Genomic DNA, 22,670 nt, shown 5'->3' on the forward strand with positions numbered 1-22,670 from the left:
AATTTTGTTACCAGAGCACAGTAGTTAAAGCTTTGGTGACTTCATAAAATAGATCAAAACAAACAAATGTATCAAAAAAATAAGGCACAGAAGTTTTAGTTCAACAAAAAAAAAAAAGTATGTGCATGAACTAAAGGAGTCATTTGAAGGTAGTTCTGCCATAACTATAAATTAAACATTCTACTGTTGTAAATTGCCATGGCTTTACCCAGATGAAGGCTGTTTCATATGTCTCTTGATAACTCAGTAGAGGCTTAAGAACATAGCCAACTTGTTCTTTAAAAATATGCAGAATTAAGACTAATTTTGCCTAACTTCAGAAACCTATGATGCAGGTATCTGTATTTGAATTAGGTGTGAATACTCCTCTTTCTGACGATGTAGAGAAATAGGCCTATCTGAATTACAATTAGTCTCATTTTATTATCTTGTGTAATTGATCATAAAGGGCTGCTAGGACAACTAGCACAAATGTAGGTGTTTACAGTATAAACATGTAAAATTAGTTAAGATAAATTATATGCTAAGAGCCTAAATAGTTTGTGGAAATCAGATAAATGTTGTACCAGTAGCATCAGTTTGCAAAGGGACAAATAATAGGGCAAACTTTTCACTCTAATTGCTGAGCTTACTTGCATGAATCCTGTGCATCTAGTGTACTCATAGAGAGCATGCTGATAAACACTTTTCAAGGATATTTTCTCCTCTACACACTTTTCTTATAGTCAAACCCTTCAAGCATTGCAATGGTCCATAAAGACAACTTCCAGTGGAAAATCTTTTTTATTTGGCATATTTCTCAACAATAATGAATGCATCACAAGCAGCCAAGATGGCCTTTTGTACACTAACCCAAGGTCCAGAACTTTTAGAAGATGCAGAGGATGCACCTTCCCGAGCAGGGTCTATCAGAGCAGTATGATTACACTGGCATAGTGCTGAAACCAAGCTAGTAAGCCTTGCTGAAGATTATTATCTTCCTTCCAGATGCATGTATGTAGCTCTGCATGACTCTGCTTTGCTCAGTGGACCTACTGGCTTAGGTCAATGTTAGTTAAGAGATCACACTGCAACACCGCAGTTTTTTGCCATAAATATTTCAACTTTACCACTGCAGCAGCAAGTGATAAGAAAATAAAAATACTAACAAAAGAACACCTTTCTCTCACACGCTTCTGTGTTAAACTAAGAGAAAAATATAATATTAATGCTCTTGTTTATATTTACAACTACTCTCATTAGAGCATCAAGACTTTTAAAAATCTCAGTCTTTCTCAGAATCTGTTACAGTCTAGATATTTAATTGCAGCTGCTTATTGCAGTTTGAATGCAAACAACAATGCCCACTCACCCCACTTTATTTTGAGGTGGCACCAGACAAGTTCACCCCCTTGTGTTTCAGGACCTCTGTTCATAATGCTTCTTTATAACATTCAAGGACATGAAATGAAATAATGATTTATAGTCACCTTCCGAGACGGTCCCCAAAAGTGATACCCAGATCCAGATTCCTGTCCACTGTTGGACAATTCCTAAAATTGTAGGTGTAAATTTAGCTTGTTTATTAATTCAGCATGTTTTTGCCATGGTGATTACAGCTCCCTGTAGGGATGATGTGAATTAAACCGCAAGAACATGTGCATTCCTGGTTTAATAGAGTTAGCTCTGTTTACATATATGTTCTAACTTGGATTTATCCATGCTTAAACTGTGGGTTAAGTTCATTCAGAAATGTTTCTCTGTACCACAGTGCATAATACCATGGAAATATGTCCCTGGACAAAATAGGTACCATTCTTATATTATGGAATATATCCTTAGAAATACCCCCCTGAAACACCAGAAATAATTGTCTACTTTATCAGACGCACAAATCTGAGCATTTTAGATAATTAATGGCTGAATAAAGACTTTAGGCAGCAGTGTCAGTGTTGTTTCCAGTAAAAAAGTGTAGTAGTTAAATTAACCTTCACAAAACTATCTAAAGTAAAAAAACTTGGAAACTCATAAACAATTTCTGAGTTTAGGTCTTGAAGCTGGAAATTCTAAAAAATTTTTGACAGGTATATAAAAACCTCAAAGGAAGCTAAAATTATGATTTCCACACCAGCTTGCTTATAAAACCATGGAGAAAGCTTTTCATGTAAGAGCTGTCAAAGACATGTGAATTTATCTGTTATTCTGTAAATCTGACTAGAGTTAAGGTTCAGCATACATTTATAATAATAGGTTGTTAGAGTTAGTGTTGGTCCAGGTATACAAATGATTCTCCTTCATAAACTTGGTTCTTTTTTTCTACATATCTGTTATAATTGCCTGACAAGGATATTTCATAATAAAATAAAAGATATTTGCCTTTCCTTAAAAGGATCATTTGTAAGTGACTATGATAGAGTAAAGGCCAATCATAAAACATCATCTCTGTGAAATTTGGGATCTCACAGTTCCAGTAGGCAGAAGTGAAACTAAAGGCAATTAACATACCTTAAATGCGGGACCATGAAACTTTACCTCTGCAATTATTCACAGAAGTCAATAATGTTGGAAAGTACTCATCAGAGTACATCAGAGTGAGTAAAGGTTCACAGTCTGCCCCTGCATAAAAAAGTGATTGGCCCCTCTTAAGGAATATGAATGACCCATTTAATTAATCCTAGTTGTACAATGAGGAAGTGGCCGTGATATATACTAGCAAAACACTTATGTTCAGGTCAGGGTCAGGACCCAATGGCTTTGCACTTAATCATATATCTCTCTCCAGATTTTGCTGAATGCAAAAATATCTAAAGATCTGTATTGCTCTAGCTAAGCAGATACTTCCCTACAGTAAGAACAACAAAAGGATCTTTCTGTGGAATGGCTGAAGTGTGTCTTCAGAACACAGTGAGCCTTACTGCTATTCCGAGGCCAGCACATAGTGCTGGTTATAAGAATCCCTTCTCTTCACTAAATTATCCAGGAGGAAATATGAGCCTGATTTCTAAATCATAATTCAGTTAAATCATGGAAAAAAAATGTTTACTTTTTTTTAATCACTTTTTATGTTAGTAAGGTGAAGACATTTTATGCCCCTGAGCTTTCCTGTGCATTGCCACTGTAGCTTCTTGTTCTTATGCTTTCCTAAACATAGATTATTCTACTTGTTAGCATTAACTTCGTATGCTAACAAAAAAACCTGATGGACAAGAGGTGGAGAACAAGTGGAATCGGTAGACATGAGTAATATATGCTGGAATCAACATAACATTTGCATTCCTTACAAGAGCATGAAACACTCAAGAGTATCATGCTGTCTATGCTTTAGGACACAGTTAAATAAATATCTTCCAAGCTCACTACTGAAAGAGAAGGTTTATACTAAGCTGTCCCAGTCAAGCTGGCAAATGTCATGGTTCTAGAGTGAAGAGCAGCTTTTAAAGTAGAAAATAATGCTGTGTAGACTCATGATTCCAGTCAAAACGTAATAAAGAGAGTAATTGCCCAAACATGGTTTTGTGATTATGTTCTAAAAAGCTTTCAAAACCACACAGTATTCAATATATTAAGAAAGTCACACCATGAAATTATATCCTAAAACCAAACTGATATAAACAAATTTGTTTCTTTAAGAATTTCTTTCTTTAAGTTGTTTATGTTTCTCTCTCCAAAGAGAAAGGAAGTTACAGAGAATCCAAATCAGCAGATGTGTTTAAAAATGTAGCTCGTTCTTAGGCACATGCATTCCCATTGAATTCACTATGTGATATCACAAATGACACACTCAACTGCAAAGCCTAACAAAACAAGCTTGCTCATTTTGCTCAAGTAAAATGAGTGTTCATTCCTACTCATCGTAAATTTTCACTCCCAAATGTACTCCCCAGTTAGAAGGGTCTAGTAAGCAAGAAACAAGTTAAAGTGATCAGACAGATGACTGAACTCCACTACTTCCTCGTACTTGCAATTTCCCATAGCATAAAGAGCCATTTTCCAAAGAGATGTATACAAAAGCTTTCATATATGTCCTGGTGAACCTATCATCTCTTGCACTCATAAAATCATCAAACCACAGAAAAGTTAGTTGTAAGAGACCTGTGGAGGTCATCTAGTCCAGCTAGATGACCCTTACATGCCTGGAAGTGTATTCCAAGAAGGCACACCCACTCCAAGACCTTTCTAGGGAGAGCCATGAGGTTGACCAGGTTCCCCAAGTCCTGTTCTCAGTATGAGATGAACATAGAGTTAGCCTTGGTTTTTTTTTTTTTTTTTTTCTGGAACCTCTCTCAATCCTCATTGTTTTTCACAGGTAATTGATACTGGCCTTGTAATCATATCAGCCAACTCTTTCAATGCCCTCATCTGGATCTGAATTGAGTCAGCTTCTCCAAGTCTACAGGAAGCCGAAGAAATCTTCCCATCTCCTCCATAGGCAGTGCATGAGAAACAGTTTATGTGTGCCTTGCATACAGGTACACATGTAAATTCAAACAGGGATTGGTGTACATGTGAGTTTCTCTACAGGTAAAAATGTTAGATTTTAAACACTCCAAAGAACCCTGTAGCACAAGAGTTATACACAATTAGCTCAAAGAAAGGAAAAAACCCAAACAAACCACAACTGGGATAAAGCCTAATATCAGCTGGCAACCATTTTCTAGATAGCTGATGGCGAGATGTCTTGTGTGCCAAAACTCTGTCCCCTACAAATCTGTGCTAAATGGCTGCTATTGTTGGTATCTTTCAGCTACTTTCCCCATAAGTGAATTTCAGCTGGCAACAAGAAAAATGCCTATTCTATTTTTATGAAGCTGATGACATCTTTAGTACAATTACATACACAGCTGCTGTGGACCAGTGATGCTTTGCCAAGTACATCCCGTGCTGTCTTGTTTCCCTTTTCTGTGCTGCACTGTTTCCTCTCCATTCTTTCTGCAATAATAATAAAAGAGAAATCACCAAAGTTGAATAGAAAGGACTTGTTTGTTCTCATTTTTTGCTTAGGGACAAAGAGAGGATGAGCCCACCACTGAGAAGGGATGGCTACAGACACAGAGCTTTCCTTAGAAGAGCCTTTTCAGGAAAGAGAATGGCAATAGGGATTCAAACTCTTTAATACCAAGCATGGTGAGGACACCAGGAGATGATGGCATTGCAATAGACTGCATAGAGAACTATATGAAGTAGTAGACTGCAGTCATCGCCAGTTCACTGCCACTTAGGGTATGTTCCATTAAGTCAAAAACTGCAATAATTTGGATGCTGATATGACTGGAAGAGAGGCTCAGGACTGGCTTTTGAACCTCTGAATAAAGAAAGGGAAGTCTGTACTGATAATGGTAAAGATGGATAGCTACAATAACCTCGGTTAAGTCAGTGTTTCCTATAAAACCCATTATAAAACCACCTTTCCCTTTATAAAACACTTTTGTTTTCTTTTCCCTGTTTAGCTTCCCCAGTCCAGCACTCTGTGCGAGCTCCCCATCTTTGATAATGCTATTTTATACTCCCATTAGTTTACCAGGGAATAAATAATGTGTATCATCAGCTTTGCCGCCTCTAATATTGGCCTCTTAGGAAAAGTGACATTCAAAATAATAATGAAAAAAAACCCCAACCCACATTACTTTAAATCTGCTGCAATAGGCCATGTACATTCAGGTATTTTTAAAAATTATTGAGAAACCTCAATGAATAAACTACAAAATAGCAATACTAAAATATTTTCCCTAGGTAAAAGATGTTACATTAGTTTGCTAATGTACTCCAAGCCAATACTAACACAGAGGAAATTTTAAGTTCCTTCCTATAGAGTATGTATGACATTTCCATCTTGTTTCAACCCATGAACGATAGATGGGTTTAGAAGAAGAAGTGGAAAGAATGGAATTCCAAACTGAGAAAACTTTATTTCTTTTTCTTCTTAATGAAGTTGATAAACAGCCCACACTGCTGTACTTGACTTTCTGTAATAATCAAACTTCTATTTATCTGACCCAGAATTAAATTTGCGATTTCATACAGCAAATATTTTAAGAAAATAATTTCACAAATCACAGGAGGCATGTGCTTTGTACTCTGCATTGTCTAAGAGCTCTGTGATTAAGAAAATGTCTCTCAGAAATTCAGGCTCTAGAAAATCCAACTTTCTTTTGTTCTTTTGTCTGAGACAATTTGAGCTCATCTTGTTCTCCTCTCAAAAGCTTACACTGTTTACTTTAGCAAGGACTGGAATGATCAGCAAGTATATAATTTCCTGTAAGGGTGATTTGAACATCAGGCTGGATAACCAGTCTGTTTCAATATTTTATATAAAGTATGCATATTTCCTCTCAAGATATCTTATATCTCAATAATTACAACATTTACCAAAGCTCTAAGAGATGTAGATTGAAAAATTATCAGGAATGAGAATCATTGCTGTCTTAGTTTTTATGAGAGTGCAAAAAAATCTTAATTGCTAAGTGAAAGAACAAAACTTCCCTTTCATCATATCTGAGATTCTAGGCTTGGATACTTTTCCAGTCAACACTATTCACAGCTTCAATCTGAATAGGAACACAGTTTCACAATGACTGAAAATTCATCTTAAGGTGAAAAAATAAATGTCCGATCCTAGAAAGGGTAGCCTGTAGAGACTTGGAGCCCATACCAACAAGGAACATCTGTCACCTTGTAATATGTGGCAACTGAAACGGATTGGGGGATACCTCAGTAAAGCAAGCAAGTGGAAGCTTGGAAGCATGTCATTTTCATATCTGATCTCAGTAGCACCAATATATGTGTGTATGCACCCAGGTGTGCACAGACACATAGAAGTGTCCTAGTGTTATTCTGAGATCATGTGAGCAGGTCATTTCACATTTCATTAAACATAGAAGAGGGACGTATTAAACAAACTTTAGATAACATACAGATTTTTCTTAAGTCAGAAGTACATAGTCATTTCCTATATTGATAATTTAAAATAAATAAGTGACAAAATTATTCCCTTAGACACATTCAGAAAATATAAACACAGTTATATAGACGAGAATGTGGCCTTCTGTTGAGTTTCCAGGTGCTTCCCGAAAGGAGCATATTTAATTATTCAAATGAACCATTATGTAATTAAAAAAGAAATCCTGTTGTTGTACTTAAGCATGATCTTTCCTAAAAAGCCCTGCAATATTAGTTGCTTTGGAGCTGAATTCTGACATTCCTCTCTTGGATAATTTGCACAAATCCAGTAGGTTTGCTCCAAAAACCTATTAATTTCCTTAATCAAAGGCTTCTTCACACTCTGCTTAATTTCTGCTAAAGCTTTGGGAAGTTTTCAAGTCAAAGCATATCTATTTCAGGGAGATATGGCAAGAATACAAGCTCAAACATTCAAACAACAAACAACAGCTAGCCTAGGAGAGAATTGACTTTTAATGTCCGTAATTCACAGGGTTGGAAAGCCAGAAAATGTGTTATGCAATGACTGCAAGAAAGGTTTACATGGATGTTAAATCATTGTAATAGCTGCACATAGTACTGTTCCAAGGGATATAAAATGTGGTGCTTTAAAGTACAACTTCCTCCTGTTGCAGCTCTGTAGTCTAAACATTTGGCACTTGACACCCATATTCACTTTTCTCCATGGGGTTTTAAAAATGATGGTAGAATCATCAACAATCACTGTCTCTAAGTATAAAAATGGTGGATAACAAAGGCTGATTAGTGCCTCCTAGACTATCTACATACCTACCTGAACAAAATGAAAAATCTGATGTTTTCCATATTATGCTCAAAAACTGCCCCACTGTGATAGATGTGAGAGTTACATAAACATAAAGTTATCTAAGCATATTTCCATTCACGTCCTCTTATTAAAGATATCTTCAAATTAAGTTAGACAGGTAGGCAGTAATATAGATTTGATATGCTACTTCTGGTTCATTGTAGTCATATAGGGAGGGATATGGGACATTTAGATCATAGAGCTTAAGTCAGTTCTTTCATTTGGGAATATTCTAACATTAGCAAATAAATATCCATAAAAATAATGACATTTTGTTTATGAGGGTTTCATCAAATATCCCAATATCTGCAAAGTTTAAGAGGTGGAGAGGAGATTGTCTCCCTAATCCAAGAGCTATTTGAAGTACAGTTTTCCAGCTGATTAACAAAAGAAGGGGTCAGAAAGATTCAGTGTTTGAACTTTAACTAGAATGCAATTTTTCAACCAAGCAATGAAGGATATTTTTCTCATTCATATTCAACCCCTCTATATTCGCCCCTGAATTTTTTTCTCAGGAAGTCCACACAAGGATTCTTGAGACTATGTTATGGAGGAGAAGGATGCAATGAGTGCATTGCCTTCAGTAAATTGTTACCATCTTTTGGAATTTAGATAACTTGCCAGGTCTATGCCAAAATAAGAGATGTAAGATAATGTCAAATATCTTGCTATATGCCAAGTGCATCATTGCTGGGCTGAGAAAGATGTACTGGCTAACTCTTGCATTAATTTACAACCTAACAGGAGTTTTTCCCATTGCACATTAAAATGAAATACATTTAGGACGTACAAAGATGGTTGTCTAAATATCTGTTTGATTTTTCTGTAAAAGTAAAAGAGAATCTGCCAGATTTACATCCCTATTGCAGCAGAGAAGAACCTCAAAGGACACTGAAATGAAGAATGGGACTGTCTCCATTCACACAATAGTATTTCTCTTCAGCAAGTTGCTGACAGCAGTGGAAAATGGACTAAAAATTAATTCCAACTTTGTGCTGACAAACAATATAAAGGGTGTACTTCACTTAAGTACCTAGTGGCCAATGGTGTATTGCAAAGTCCATAGGCCTTGTTCTGGCCACTGCACAACTTTGTTAAATTTGCATCAAAATGAAAAAATTTCCACAGCTTATTAATACATTCCTTGTATGAGTTGGTGAATTGGATCCTCTTGTCTTCCCACTGCCTCTCACCACCACTTATTTGTGCAGGAATTGTTGTCTATTACTTGTTTATTGCAAATACAATTGCAATATTAGCACCTTTTTAGTGCTATTTATTACCTAGGACATAGTGACAGGATCTCCTTGTCTGTCTGCAAACAGAACAAAATCAGAACTTCAGGCCGTTAGATATCCTACATTCTTAACATTGGAAAGAACACCAGCACTGGATTCATACAAACAAAGCAATGAACACAGGGCTACAATAGGACGATACTGATTGTTGTCACAGTGGTTGGCAAAACAGCATACAGGGATTTTTTTATACTTTGTCAAAGAGCAGGCTATTAAGGAGAAAAATGATGAATAACACTATGTTGTCTTTGCAGATATTTATGGTCATCTCTTTCCAAGTTTGTGAAGCATTGCTAAAGAAAACACAAATGTATTTTCTTGATTGCGGTGGAATACCAGTAAGTAAAGTTAGAAGCTGTCACAAAAAATAAATAATCCTGTCTCAGATTACTTACTGAAATCCTTCCCAGTTATTTTTTTTAAGTACAAGTTTGTTAAAAATTATAAAATTGGAACAGAACACTGTGATCCACCATTTATATTTATAAATATAAGTAGGATTTGTAGCTTTAGCAATAAAACCAAATGAGCAGTATTTACATTAGGTTAAATTGATGCATTTCTTTGTAGATGTATTGCTGGTTTTGTGGAGGATTTTCCAAGCACACATGTGATTACATAACACAGTACTAAAAATAGTTTTGTTAAATCATTAAATAATGTTAATTTTAGTTAGTCATTAAAGAAAGATAATTAAAGATAATTTAAAAATATGCCTATATGCTCTTATGAGTGCTGCTAAATGTGGTGCACCTCACAAATATAATATTAATTGTACATCTCATTAGATTTTAAATTATTGCATAGCCTTCATGTATTTTTATTTTTCTAAAATGTAGTTGTTTACGTATCATGAATTAAAACTAATTTAATAATAAATTGATAAAAGATCACCTTCTTGGAATTATTTACAAGAATCAAAGTAGCTCTAGTAGTAAATTCTTAGCTAAAAATATACTGAATCACGATTTAAATGTAATTTATAACTGCTGACATTCCAAGCATGCACCAGTCATCAGCAAGTTTCTGTGTTTCAAGAAGCATAACAGTCTTTCGAGTTTTTGTAGAACACAACTGTATTAATATGGTCAATATTTTCATAGCATGAAAAAAAGTTTCCTGTAACACTTGTAAATGATACACCCTCATACTGCCTGAAAAATAGCCACCATGAATGTTGGTGGTGCTTCTTATAATATCTTTGAATGCCCATCAATCCGTAGTACAGCTGCCACCTATAGGGGCCAAGGGCTCCCAGGCCGGTAGGTGCCAGACTGGAATGCAAATAGTTGGACAAAACCCCCTCCCTCTCCCTTGCCTCAAAGCCCATTTCAAACACACTACACTGTTGCCTTTACCATTTACTACAATTTGAAATAGACATTACGGTCCTCCTTTATTCTATTACATAGGTAGATGCCCAGTAATAAGTATGGTGAAAATAAGCCAGGTGAAATATAAACCGGTAGCGTCTCTATTCTCTCTTAACTAATTGTTCTCTTTTCAACTTTCCCACTTGGTAAGGAAAGTGCACCTAGCCCACAACTCCTGGTTTTTTTCCTGTTAATTTTAATTTCAGGATACTTTTACTTGTGCAGGAAAACAAATTTGTGAAGTGCCATGTAAATTAATAGCCCTATAAAATGGTTTTATTATTAATAGTGATAATATAGATATTTTTTGAGTAAATCATGGCCCTCCAAGTCTTTCCAATACTAGGTATAAAGGGAAGCTTAGCCACTATAGTGACCAAGCATTGATGACTTCAGCCATTAGCCCAGCTTAAGGCAGAAACAATGACAATATCTCCAGAGGAATGCACCATCTTGGGCAGGTGGATACAGTCACACACATGGAGTTACAGGATGGATATTGGCATTAGCAAAACTGCAGCCATCTCCTCCTGACTGTCAATGTTGCGATGGCCTAAGTGCCAGAGTGGGGGAGCCTGGATTATAACAGCAGCAGTCTGAAAGGGATTCTTTATCAGGGCTTCCTAAGAGTTGTGGGCTAGGTGCAATGCTCACTGCTCCTGTAGAAGAGCTGTGCATCCCTCCATATACACCGTGAAGTTCTTTTTGATGCAAGAACAGTTTGTATTTTATACTTATATTTTTAAATATAAATTTAATTTAAAGACTTAATTAACACCATAGCCATTTCCTTCAATCTCCAGTTCCCTTAAGACCAGAGACTTATTTTTTAAATTAAAGCAAACCTCTATTTTTTAAATTCTCCCTTCACCCCCTTCCCTGCTAACAATTCCTGAAATGCCCTACTAAATCACTTGCCATTGCAAAAGCTCTGGACAATGGTTGTGGTTTGATCGTTCCTGTTCTCATTTTGGAAATGTTTTTTTCCCTCCCCTTGTCTTAATGGAGGAGAGAAGACTTAACCATTTGAATTAAATTTCATATTCAAGCTTGATATAATTTGCCACTGTCACAGGAGCTCAGACTAATGGTTAAAGAACTCCTTATAGCTTCATTATGCATGGAATCGTGAAACACATCAATTTTTGCACACATCTGTCTCCTTTGAAGAAAAGGAATGCTGCAGGCCTCCACTCCCAGTTTATTCATTGTTACAAGAATTGGTATTTAAGCATGTCAATTTATATTTTCTCTGTAGAGTGCGAAATATAAAAATCCAAGACTCTGGTCTGAAAGTATGTCACAAGACCATCTGCTGTTTGGTAACAATTCTTTAACGCTTGGTCTCATTCCACTCCAGCTACTTCCTCTCAGGCTCAGAACACATTCCCAGCTATATGATGAGCGACCTCTTGTTCTGGTACATCTACTTCTTTCAGACAGATGCTTCTTTCAAACAGATTGCTTTGAGCACATTGTTCTTCTTTCAACCACCAACACTCCTGCTTGATTAAAAAGTAGGAAATGTTAGCAATCAGGCTTCCTGTCATTTTGAATTTTATTTGTCTCCTTTAGCCTGAAATTCAGAAGTCTACTTTTGACCTCTGTTGTATATCCACTGTCACTACCAACTCTGGATTGTTGGCAGCCATTATCCACACTCCACTTCGCTGACAGTATAGTGATCTTTACCCTGTCTACTGTGACAACTGCTTTATGGAATCTGTGAACAGTTCCTCATTGCTGAAATTCTTATGGAATTCCTTTGCTGCATGTACTGTTCTAGTTCTCCTGGACTAAATGACAAAACGGCTGTGCAGCACTCAGCTTTTGCTGTTTTATTCAAATGTTGGATAGTAGCTATATTAATTTACATCCTGCAGGATCAGGAAGGCTCTGTATTCCAGCATTCTGTCACTCTCTACTCCTCTCCATTCCTGTTGTGTCCTTCCTTTATATTCTCTCTGATCAATTGATACATAGTCCGTGGTTTGATGATGATTATCTTACACTGTTTCCTGACTCTTTATTTTACATATATATTAAACAATTTTTTATAACAAAACAATAAACAGAAATAACTTATTTCTTTGCAACAGTGAAGACTAGAAATCCTTCATTGTTATTGTTTCATACAAGCTGACATTGTCAGACAACATCCTATTTCCAACAGATTTCAAAATAAAATATAGTGCTGTGAGATTTAGGACAATATTATAAATATTGAAAAGAGCATGTTAGTGTTTATCAATGGGCAAGATGCCTCCAGGAAATAATCTCTAATCTCTATCTGTTCAGGAGCAGCAGTATGTGGGCAAGGGCTGCATCAAGAACACCATGAGGCATCTACATCCCTAAAGCAGACCTGGTCAGACAGTTCCCCTTTGGCAATGGTGCTGCCAACGTTGACCAGGCACAACAAAAATCAGAGTTTATGGAATAAATATGTGTGCATACTCTAACTTTGTGGCCAAAACAAGACTACAGCAAGGAGACAGTAGGTCTGTATTCATTAGACATGAGGTTGTCACGAATGAGTGGTTTAGGCCGCTTAAATAATCACCGTCAAGGGTATTGGCAAAAGTGATTTTAATAGAAGTTTGTAAAAATGCGACTTAATAGAATTCAATGGCAAGGTTCACTCTACTACTTACTAAAACATACAAAGGAAAATCAAATTAGAATCAACTCAGAGTGATTTATACAGAGAGAGAGCGAGCGAGCGTGCAGAAGCAAAAGGGGTAAAGAATAGGGAAGATCCTGCCGTTGAGTCACGAGGTTCAGAATGGACTCCCTTGCTTCCTAAACTTCGCAAAGAGGAGTTTGGGTGTGGCTGGATCCAGACTTAGTCTCAGACTTGGTCAACAGTTTATGTCTAGAGGAAAAGAGAGGGTACAAGGAATAAAGAAATCTTCCCGTTGAGTTACGAGGTTCGGAATAGACCCCCTTCCTTTCTAAACTCCTCAGAGAGGAGTCTAGGTGTGGCTAGGTCTAATCCTAGTCCCAGACTTGGTCAACGGGTTTTATTTAAAGGATTATATGTATTTAGCAGCAATTTGAGGTTCATTCACGATTTGAGGTAAATCATAAGATCTTAGCAGCACTTAATCATGGATTAAGTATATGATTAATTCTTAAAACCATTAAGATTTACAAAGCAAGCTAATCACAACAGTATATGATTAAATCTTAAAATCATTAAGATTTACAAAGCAAGCTAATCACAACAATAGCTTGATTACATATTGATTTACGCACACACATACGCACAGATATAAAGATATAGATATATACAAAGGTATACCCCTTGAAAATACCCCTCGAGTTCCATGAAAATACCCACTTCAAATGTCTTGGCATTTCTCAACAGGCCAGAGTTGAGTCTCGGGGAGGAGAGGGTTTTAGCCCATGTCCAGTTGCTGGCTCGACGCAGTCCTCCAAAATTTCACAAACTGCAGAGTCTGCGAAACTCTGAGAGGTGTCCCGCTCAGAGGGAGAGGCTGGTTGCAGCCTCCTGCAGTCCAGGAGAGCTCAGAGTCTCTCTTGGGACCGCTGTTTATAGGTTCGCAAGATGATTGGCTTTGATCACTAGTAAAATGATGGAATGTCAGTAACCCTGGTGTCATTCCACTTGGGTTATGATCCTAATAAGGAGTGCTCCAGGGCTGTTAGGGAATTATGGACCATCCTGTTCTTCTTGCTCTCATTACCTGCCTCAGTCAGGTAACAGGAGTGCCTGGTACAGTCGGTGCTATTCCCTGCCTTAACCATGCAAGAGTTCCTGGAACAGTCAAGGGACGCTTAACCACCCAACTCCTTACACAAAGGTCAGGGCCTAGATGGAATTTCTGAGATCGTAGAGTGGTCCATGGGAGAGGGAAAAGGAACATACCACCACAGAGGTCTAATGAACAAATTGCTCTATGAGGTTATTTGTATTGTTATTTTAAAGGGTTAAGGTGGAAACTGCTAGAGATTCACATAGTATTCATTAGAGTAATATAGATTCTTATTAGTTCATTTAGGAAAAATGCATACTGTTCATCATCCAAGTATTCTATAGCTAAAATTAGATGGTAGACTCTGTTCTTTTATTTCACATAAGTAATCAAAGGTTAGTTGTGACTACCTAGAAATATAAGGTAATATTCGTTACACTAGTTATATAAATCAGAGATCCTTTATAAATTCCATACACCTTAATATTCACATTTCTTTCCCATAGTTTTTAATCCTTAATACCATAAGTATCTGAAAAATTACTTTTTGCTTATGTAGATGATAAGGTCTGTTCCCTGAGGACCTAAAACTGAATTATTCAGTGCTCTCTGACGACACTCAAGACAAATTAAATAAAATCATAATGAATCGTGATGACTTTCCTCTTATATTCACATTTTAAAATAATAAGTCCTGACAAAAAAGGCATAACCATCTCATATGGCCCAATTAGGAGAACTAAAGACCTGAGGCTGTATTATTTGCTATGGCGATTTCATATTGAACTACATTGAAATCATCTTCCAGAACCCCAGCTGTATTTTCAGCTTTAAAACTTATGCACAGGGATTTGATAGTCTGAGAAGAAAAAAGGACTTTGATGTGAAAGAATTACAGGTTTCAGAAATAGTTAACAATAAAAAAGTGGGGGAGAAGTTGTCACATTTATTGCACAGAATAAGACAAGTAGGCATTTGTGCCCTATTTACTTGCAAGTTAAACTTAGCGACAGAGCTGGTGTAAGGAAGTTCAGCCTTTCCCAAGGTCACCGCTAGCCAGTAATCATCTGGGATTAAACTGAAAATATTTTTGTTTTACCTATTTTTAATCTGATTTTATTTATAGTACTTTTTAATTTACATGGGATAAGTGCAAAAGAACAGGTTAGTGTTTAAAAGATTTTCTATAGAAAGAGAGCTGTCACATTTGTTTTACTGGGATTAATCGACCAGAATGAACATATTACTAGAAGGCCTTACCAACAACATGCTTGTCTTCATACCAGGTAATTAATCATATACTTAAATATCAGTCTTTTAATTGATCTAATCCTTTATAAATATTCATTAATAGAAACAGTAAGGAAAGAGAATCATCTAACTCTATCTTTTTGTGCTTTCAGACAATTTGAATGAAAACACAATTTTCAGTCATGTTATCAAAAATGGTTTTTTCCATACGTTTTAATCATATATGAAAAAGATATGAATATTTGCTCCTGTCACTCTCATTCACATATCTTACCATTTGTAGTAAAATGCAAATATAACTTTAGTTTTAGAGAATGTGCACTGACTAAGTGAATCTAAACTGGCATTGTAAAACCTTGCCACAGAAATATCAGACATTCTGATTATGTATGTGACATAAACGAATGCTGTAAGTCAGGCAGAAAACCTGAAACAACAAAGTGTATGTGGTGCTATTTTGGGTATTATTTCTAAATGAGTGAAAGAGATGTTGCCTTCAATAGTAATTCTATTTTTTTTGACAATTTTATATCTTAAAACATTGATCTAGTTGAATGCTGACAACAGATGCTATTATTTGTTACTTATCCTGACACAGCATCTTCATGATTGTAAGTACTGTGTAAAATCAAAAGTTCACTTTTCTCTACAGAGTTTACAATCTAGAAAGGCAAAACACAAATAAAGAGTGAAAAGAAAGGATGCATCAGAAATGCAGCAGGAAGAATGAAAAAAATCCTCATTCAAATACCTTACTGTCCAGATATCTCCAAGAAATAAACACTAGATTTTCTCCCTTTCATTTCCAACATATATGCTTGCAGAGATTACTATTTTTCTGGAATTCTGAGGCAAACTTCTATGTATCAGCAGCAAACTATTTGTCAGTGTGGAACTAAAATCCTCTTAACTCAAAAATATTGTTCACAGTTATAAGGAACCTAGCAGGGTAAAAGAAATTTGCATTCTGTGAAGTGCGTTTAGCTCTCACTAAAATTCTAAAATGGCGAACAGTCACCAACTTCTTTTAATAGAATCTGTCCACAACATTTTATATCTTGTACCATAACCTCAACACCGAGAGCAGTAAAAGGAAGCTGTTTAAGAAACTATAGAAATCTGATATGGAGGAACTGTTAAAAGAAACAGTTATTTAATTAGTTTGAGTGATAAAATAATAAATTAAATTGGATTAAAATAATAGTATAAAATTAGTTTGAATTTAAAAATAAAGTTTCCCTTTTCATTTTTCTTAAGCAGCTATTAGGTAGACATTCCAAAATATATCAGGTTGGAATCTGAGGAGTCAATCTAAACAAGGATAGCTCAATGTTAAAAAAGATACTATATAACTCAGAGACTTGATGGCATTATTTAGCCTTCCAGTACATATATTAGAGGAAAAAAATTATTTCCAGATGCATATGGAAATCAGGGAAAACTAACTTAGAATTTGTTCCTTAGACTATCTGGATCACTGTGAATGGAGACAAAGAATAGAGTCCAATTATGCCCTAACAGTTTACTTCATCATTAGTTTTCTAGAGAATTTTGTGCCTATTAACAGTAGCACTAGCAGTAGTGCTAGTAAGTGCTAGCAGAAATGGCAACCTTCTAGTCTTGCTCACAGACTAAGATTTTGATGTGTTACATGTTATATACACAAAGTCAAAGATAACCCTTGTGCCTTAAATCTGCATGTGCTAGACACTGCTATGTCAATGGGTCCATAAGGAACCATATGTTCTCCAGGTTGATCAGGACTAGACTTAATATTTGAATAATATTACAAGCACATCTTCCGTATACATTCAAAAATTCATTTTGTTCATGTTTTAAAAAGCCTGGGTAGGTACTCCAGCTTCATTATATCACTCCAGCTTGTCAATGGGCTGAGGAAAACATCACAAAGAAAGCCTGTCCCCCCATGCCCCACCCAACACTGGCTTACCACTAATTAAGTGCCATCCTACATAGAACAAAATCTGCAGTCAAACCTCATGCCTTGAAGAACAGATACACCTTGCCAAGCTTTGCCCTTCTTGAGTAAGTGATCTGCATACACAGATGTAGCAGTAAACTCTGAATTTGGTCCCTGTTAGTGAACATTGCAAACAATGGAACAAATTGATAGGTCAACACCTCCCAGATTTCTCCCAGTTGATATATTTAAAAAATATATGGGCAAAGTCAACATATGACATCCTAAAACTGTTTAATCTAAAGATCCCAATAACAGAAGTCAAGGGAAAGTAGAGAAGGCCGCTTAGAATACTAATTGATTGAAAAACTTAGACTAAAAATTACTTTAAAATAATGATCTCAAAGGTTTCTTGCAGCCTTCTTTATTTCTTCATCATCTTATAAGATCCATGAAGGGCAACCTTCATTTAATAACAACATCTGACATTTACTGCTATTCCTCAGATAGACGGTGTCTCTTTCAATTTATGAAGTCATAAGTGCATCGTATCTCTTTTCGGGAGAACAATATATGGTAACTCAGTTTGTTTTTCAAGTATCAAAGCAATGTTTAAGCCACATCAAAGTGTCTGCACAGTGACTGGCACAGGGGATTTTCATGTAGTAAACAGACTTTTTGGTATAACATATCTGAATTTGACAAGAATAAAATACTGTCTGCAAAATAAATCCAAGTGATAAAAGAATGTAATCGAAGCTTTTCATAAAGGCAAAACCCCAATTGCTGTATTGATTCCACTAGTGCCTGTTGGAGTCAATTGTACCTAAACCATGAAACTCTGGATGGACCCTCAATCAGATAGTTCTTGACTTGGGTTTTCATCAGAGAATTGTTTCAAAGCAATATTTCGTCTAGTGTTTCAATATAATATTGAAAGTTGCAGGCATTCAAAAGTTATAAGCAGACTTATAACTGTCTTGAAAAGTCGTAAGATTTTATAAAATGGTATCTTGCATTTGATTTACTTTATGATTTCTGTATTCTTAGGTGTTATTCATATATTGTTTTCAATATTTTCATGGAAGGAATCTTTTCTCCAAACTCATATTTTAAGATTTCTAAATAGTCTATGTCTTAGAATAAATTATTAAGAATTGGCAATACTGAACAAATAGTAGCACCTGTTGAACTTCCAGTAGTGCCTAGACCACGTGCATTAAAGCTAGCTCAGACATGTCAGCATAGCTGCTGTCTTTGCCTTGATCCTGCCATGGATGTCACACAGGACAGGTGTTAGGCAGATGTAAATGTAAATGTGATCACAGCAGGCCCCAACATGTGTATCTTTTGAAGTGGTCTGGCACACACTTCAGCAGCAGACCTTGTTCTGCACAGCTTCTGTCTTCAGCCACCCCTGCTGTTACAAGCATGGAAGAGGCTCCCAGTAACCCTACCCTTCTCAGCCAGTTTATTATAAGTGTATTTATTTTTACAAAATGGGCATAATTTGACATTGTCTCTTTCACAGCACCATCCCTTTCACAGCCCACACTTTAGTTAATTGTGCAGGTTTAAGCTTATTTACTTGATGTAATTTTACTAGAAATGTGAAGTGTTAAGTGTTTTAGCTTAGAATTTTTGTTCTTTCGGGTCTTCTAATGCCTTCTTGAAGATGAAATCACTGTGAGTAAACGCTCAGTCCATTTTTCCCTTACTTTTGTTTTTCCAGTATTCAGAAAGAAACTGAAAAGAAAATGAAACTTTTTGTCTAATAACAATTTCAAATTATACAGTGTCTCATGCCAAAACAATCTTTGAGTGATGTTCATAAGGCTCAACAAGATCAGCACTGCTACGGGAACATTTACGTTAGATAACCATGACTTGCTGTGAGCAGACAGAGCACAAAGCATTGCCTATGCAAGCCTGATAGACACCATCACTGGTTTGTCTAGTGTGTTTCTTTAAGCAATGCGCAGAGGTGAATTTAGCATGAAGTGGCTCTGGGAGTTTGGAGATGACTGCCTGCAGAAACTGCAAAATTCACCTGGCATAGATAGGCACAGAAGCACAGTAGAGCTGTGGCACTTGGGTTCACTTCAGTGTATACTTCTTATCAGGTAGCTGTTTATATTTTTGATTAATGTAAGTTTTCTTCTAATTTAGCTGCCTTAAATCAATCATAAAAATATTGTCAGACAGAATGCTATATTTTAACGAGAAGTAAATTTAGAACTCTAACTTTACCTTACTGGCTAAGTCCCCAGATACCAATTCCAGAACAGAAACTATCACTTCGTTTTGTATGATATTAATAAATGCACATTATGTTTCTGTTATCTTCACTCTATAGGAGTTGAAGACCTCAGAATATACTCTTACCCTACTTATCTCTTCTGCAGATCACATTTATGATTGTACTCAACATAGTTCTTTTTCTTCTGATTTTCCCAAACTCCCTATAATTCTTTTCTTGCATATTTATGCCAATATTACCACATATAAGCAATGCCTGACCTAGCAGTTTCGAAACTAATTGAGGTATATCCGCATGTATATGTATACCTGTATATAGTCACAGTGGCTACAGTTACAATACCCTCCATGCGTGGGACATTCCACATGATCACACCTACGCTATTCGCTTTTTGCTTTGCTTTGCTGTTAATCTCACATATCATCACTTTCATTCGGTCCCATGCCTCCTTCTACCTCATCATGCCCTTAACCAACCAATCCTTTCAATGTGAACAAATGTATTTCTTGGAAATATCTTTCAAAGTTCTTCTTTACTTCTGCCTTCTACTTCTTTCAGCCTCTTTCAACCTCACCTAGCTGTATGACCTTGGAATAGCAATTACTTTCTAAAATAGTTTTATATCTTTGGTGTGTGTTCTTAGTATGGTACTCATTACTGCAAGAGTAGCCACTGTTTGTATCAGATGTGAAAATGGATAACATCTAACATCCCAAACTAAAAAGGACTGCTGTCAAGCTTTGGTAGGATTCACAGTGTGTTTACACTGTTATAGCCCCAATCACTTAGAAGGGCATGAACCACAGGTTTAGTTTGCTTGTCTGTTTTTCAAAGTTTTTTTGTTTTTTTTTTCCCAGCTGCCATTCTGAAGTCAGTGGGAAAAAGGCTGAGATACCAACATGTACTATAACAGGCAACAGTCTTAAGATCCTAATTCTATACTGTGTGAATGCAACATTATAAGGGATGAAAAAACAAGAAAACAAACAAACATGAGATCTTAATTTTGTATTTAATGGATTGATTAGTATTTAGCTTTTCAGTTACAATTTCCAAGAAAGCTGATAGCAGAAGTATGGAAACACAACATTATCATCTGACCCATCTAACTGGAGCATACACACCACAGTCCCAGCCAGTCTGGATGCTGGATTCCAGACATGTGATGTTTTAGGGAAAGAAACAGCTCTGTCATTGTAGAGTGTTTCCTTCTCTCTTCCCTGAAAAGGTCAGTAATGACAGGTCAGCCTCCAATTGCATAGTCTATTTCCCCCCTTGCCCTTTTCAGAGGCAGAATCCATGCAAAACTTCTAAAATACCATGGAGGCTTGAAGAAAGGGTTAGAACAGGTTTGGAAGAAAGTGCTGGTTATCAAAGTCTTTCAAGTGAAACATCATTGTGAGACAAAGGCTATTATAAAAATCTTTTTTGGTGAAGTTTACTCTCTAATCCACAGTAGACTTTCCTTTTAAACATATGAGTCAGATTCCCAGTGTGTGTAAATCATCACAGAACCAGTCAGAGAAGTAAGATTTACTTCCATCCTTCCTTTTATTTTTGGTTATATCTAATTATTTTGTATAAGCAGGCCTTTTTAATACTGATTTTAAATGAATGTTGATGATGGGAAGGGAAGCAAGAAAACCTCAACAGGAAGTAAATGATGTATCAGCATATGGTTTAACTTTTACATAAACAGTGTTAATGATAGAGTAGAAAGTAAAAAGTGTAAGTTAAATCTAGGAGGGGAGTTCTGAAGTTACTGTTGTCAGAAACTTGCTACTGTAACTTTAGACTTTGCCCCAAGGCAAGTAGTTATCCTGAGAATATTTACAAATTACTAAAGGAGTCAGAAGCATGGAGAGAGAATTTTTACTTCTAGAAAGTGAAAATGTGCACAGGTTAAGCTTGTTGCAAGAAAGCCTTTTTGTTTGCCACATTTCTTTTAAGATATTCATTAGTAATCAAGCCAAAAAAGGGATGGATGAAGACGAAAAAGGAAAGGAGTCAAGATTTAATTTAAGGTTGCTATGTAGACACAGAGAACCCAAGCCATATTACTACGGACAGCACATGGCTTGTTTAAGCAAATATTCCTTTTTTTTCCCCTTCCAGTACACAGGAAAATAACAAGGAACCTCAATTTCCTGTTTAAATTCTGCCCTTGTTATTAATTACAGAGGGGACTTTACTGGGGGAGAGGGGGGAATTATTACCAATTTTAAAAGAGATAAAAGGATTCAAATCAACTGCAGTGGAGGATGTCACTCCCTTCTCCATTATGCCACCTATTCTGGCAAAGGCAGCTAGCTCTTAGCATCCCAGACAAGATGCTATTTGTCTGAACGACTTCATTTTTTTCATAAACTGGAAGGTACACATTAGGCTAACAATATACAGATGAACTTTATAAAAATATAATTAAAATTGGTGTCATTGAGCCAGCAAGAAAATCAAATTTGACTGGCAGTGGATGCAACAGAGCTATCTAAATGTCAGCAACTGTTCAGAGCAACATGATCAGTGCATCAAGATTGCATATAAAATGTTTTCAATATGCACATGAGACTGGTGAGATTAAAGACACTCCTAAAGGCAAGACAGGAATGAAGAAGGTATTGATAAAAAGCTGCAAAGCATTTTAAAGAACTTCTTATTCCGTAAAAATATAAGAAAGGAAAGAAGGAGAACATTAAGACAGGCAGTTTTAAAAGAAACCTTTTTTAGTTCCTCATCCTCAGTTATGGTCTAAAGAGGGAGAGAAACATGAACCATGAATTAGCAGGCTTTTACAAAAATAGCATTTGCCAAATGCTACCAAAGGCTTCCTATTTTCACCATTGACAACATTGATTTCTTTGTCAGATAGGCCTATAACTTGTGAAAACCTTCACCTCCTTTCATCTCTTTGAATTTAGTGTACCTAGGTATTGTGCTTCTGGTCCATAATAGCCTGAAATAATAGTTGATCTTTGTTTTCTGTCTATACAGTCAAAGATTTTGCTCCAGCTGTAATCATCTGGTTTTTTATACATCACATCTGGTATCCCACTTAACTTCTCCTGATGAATCCAGGCCTAGCTGATGCTGTAAACACAGCAACCACA

This window comes from Gavia stellata, chromosome 4, assembly GCF_030936135.1.
Source record: "Gavia stellata isolate bGavSte3 chromosome 4, bGavSte3.hap2, whole genome shotgun sequence".
Lineage (NCBI taxonomy): Eukaryota > Metazoa > Chordata > Aves > Gaviiformes > Gaviidae > Gavia > Gavia stellata.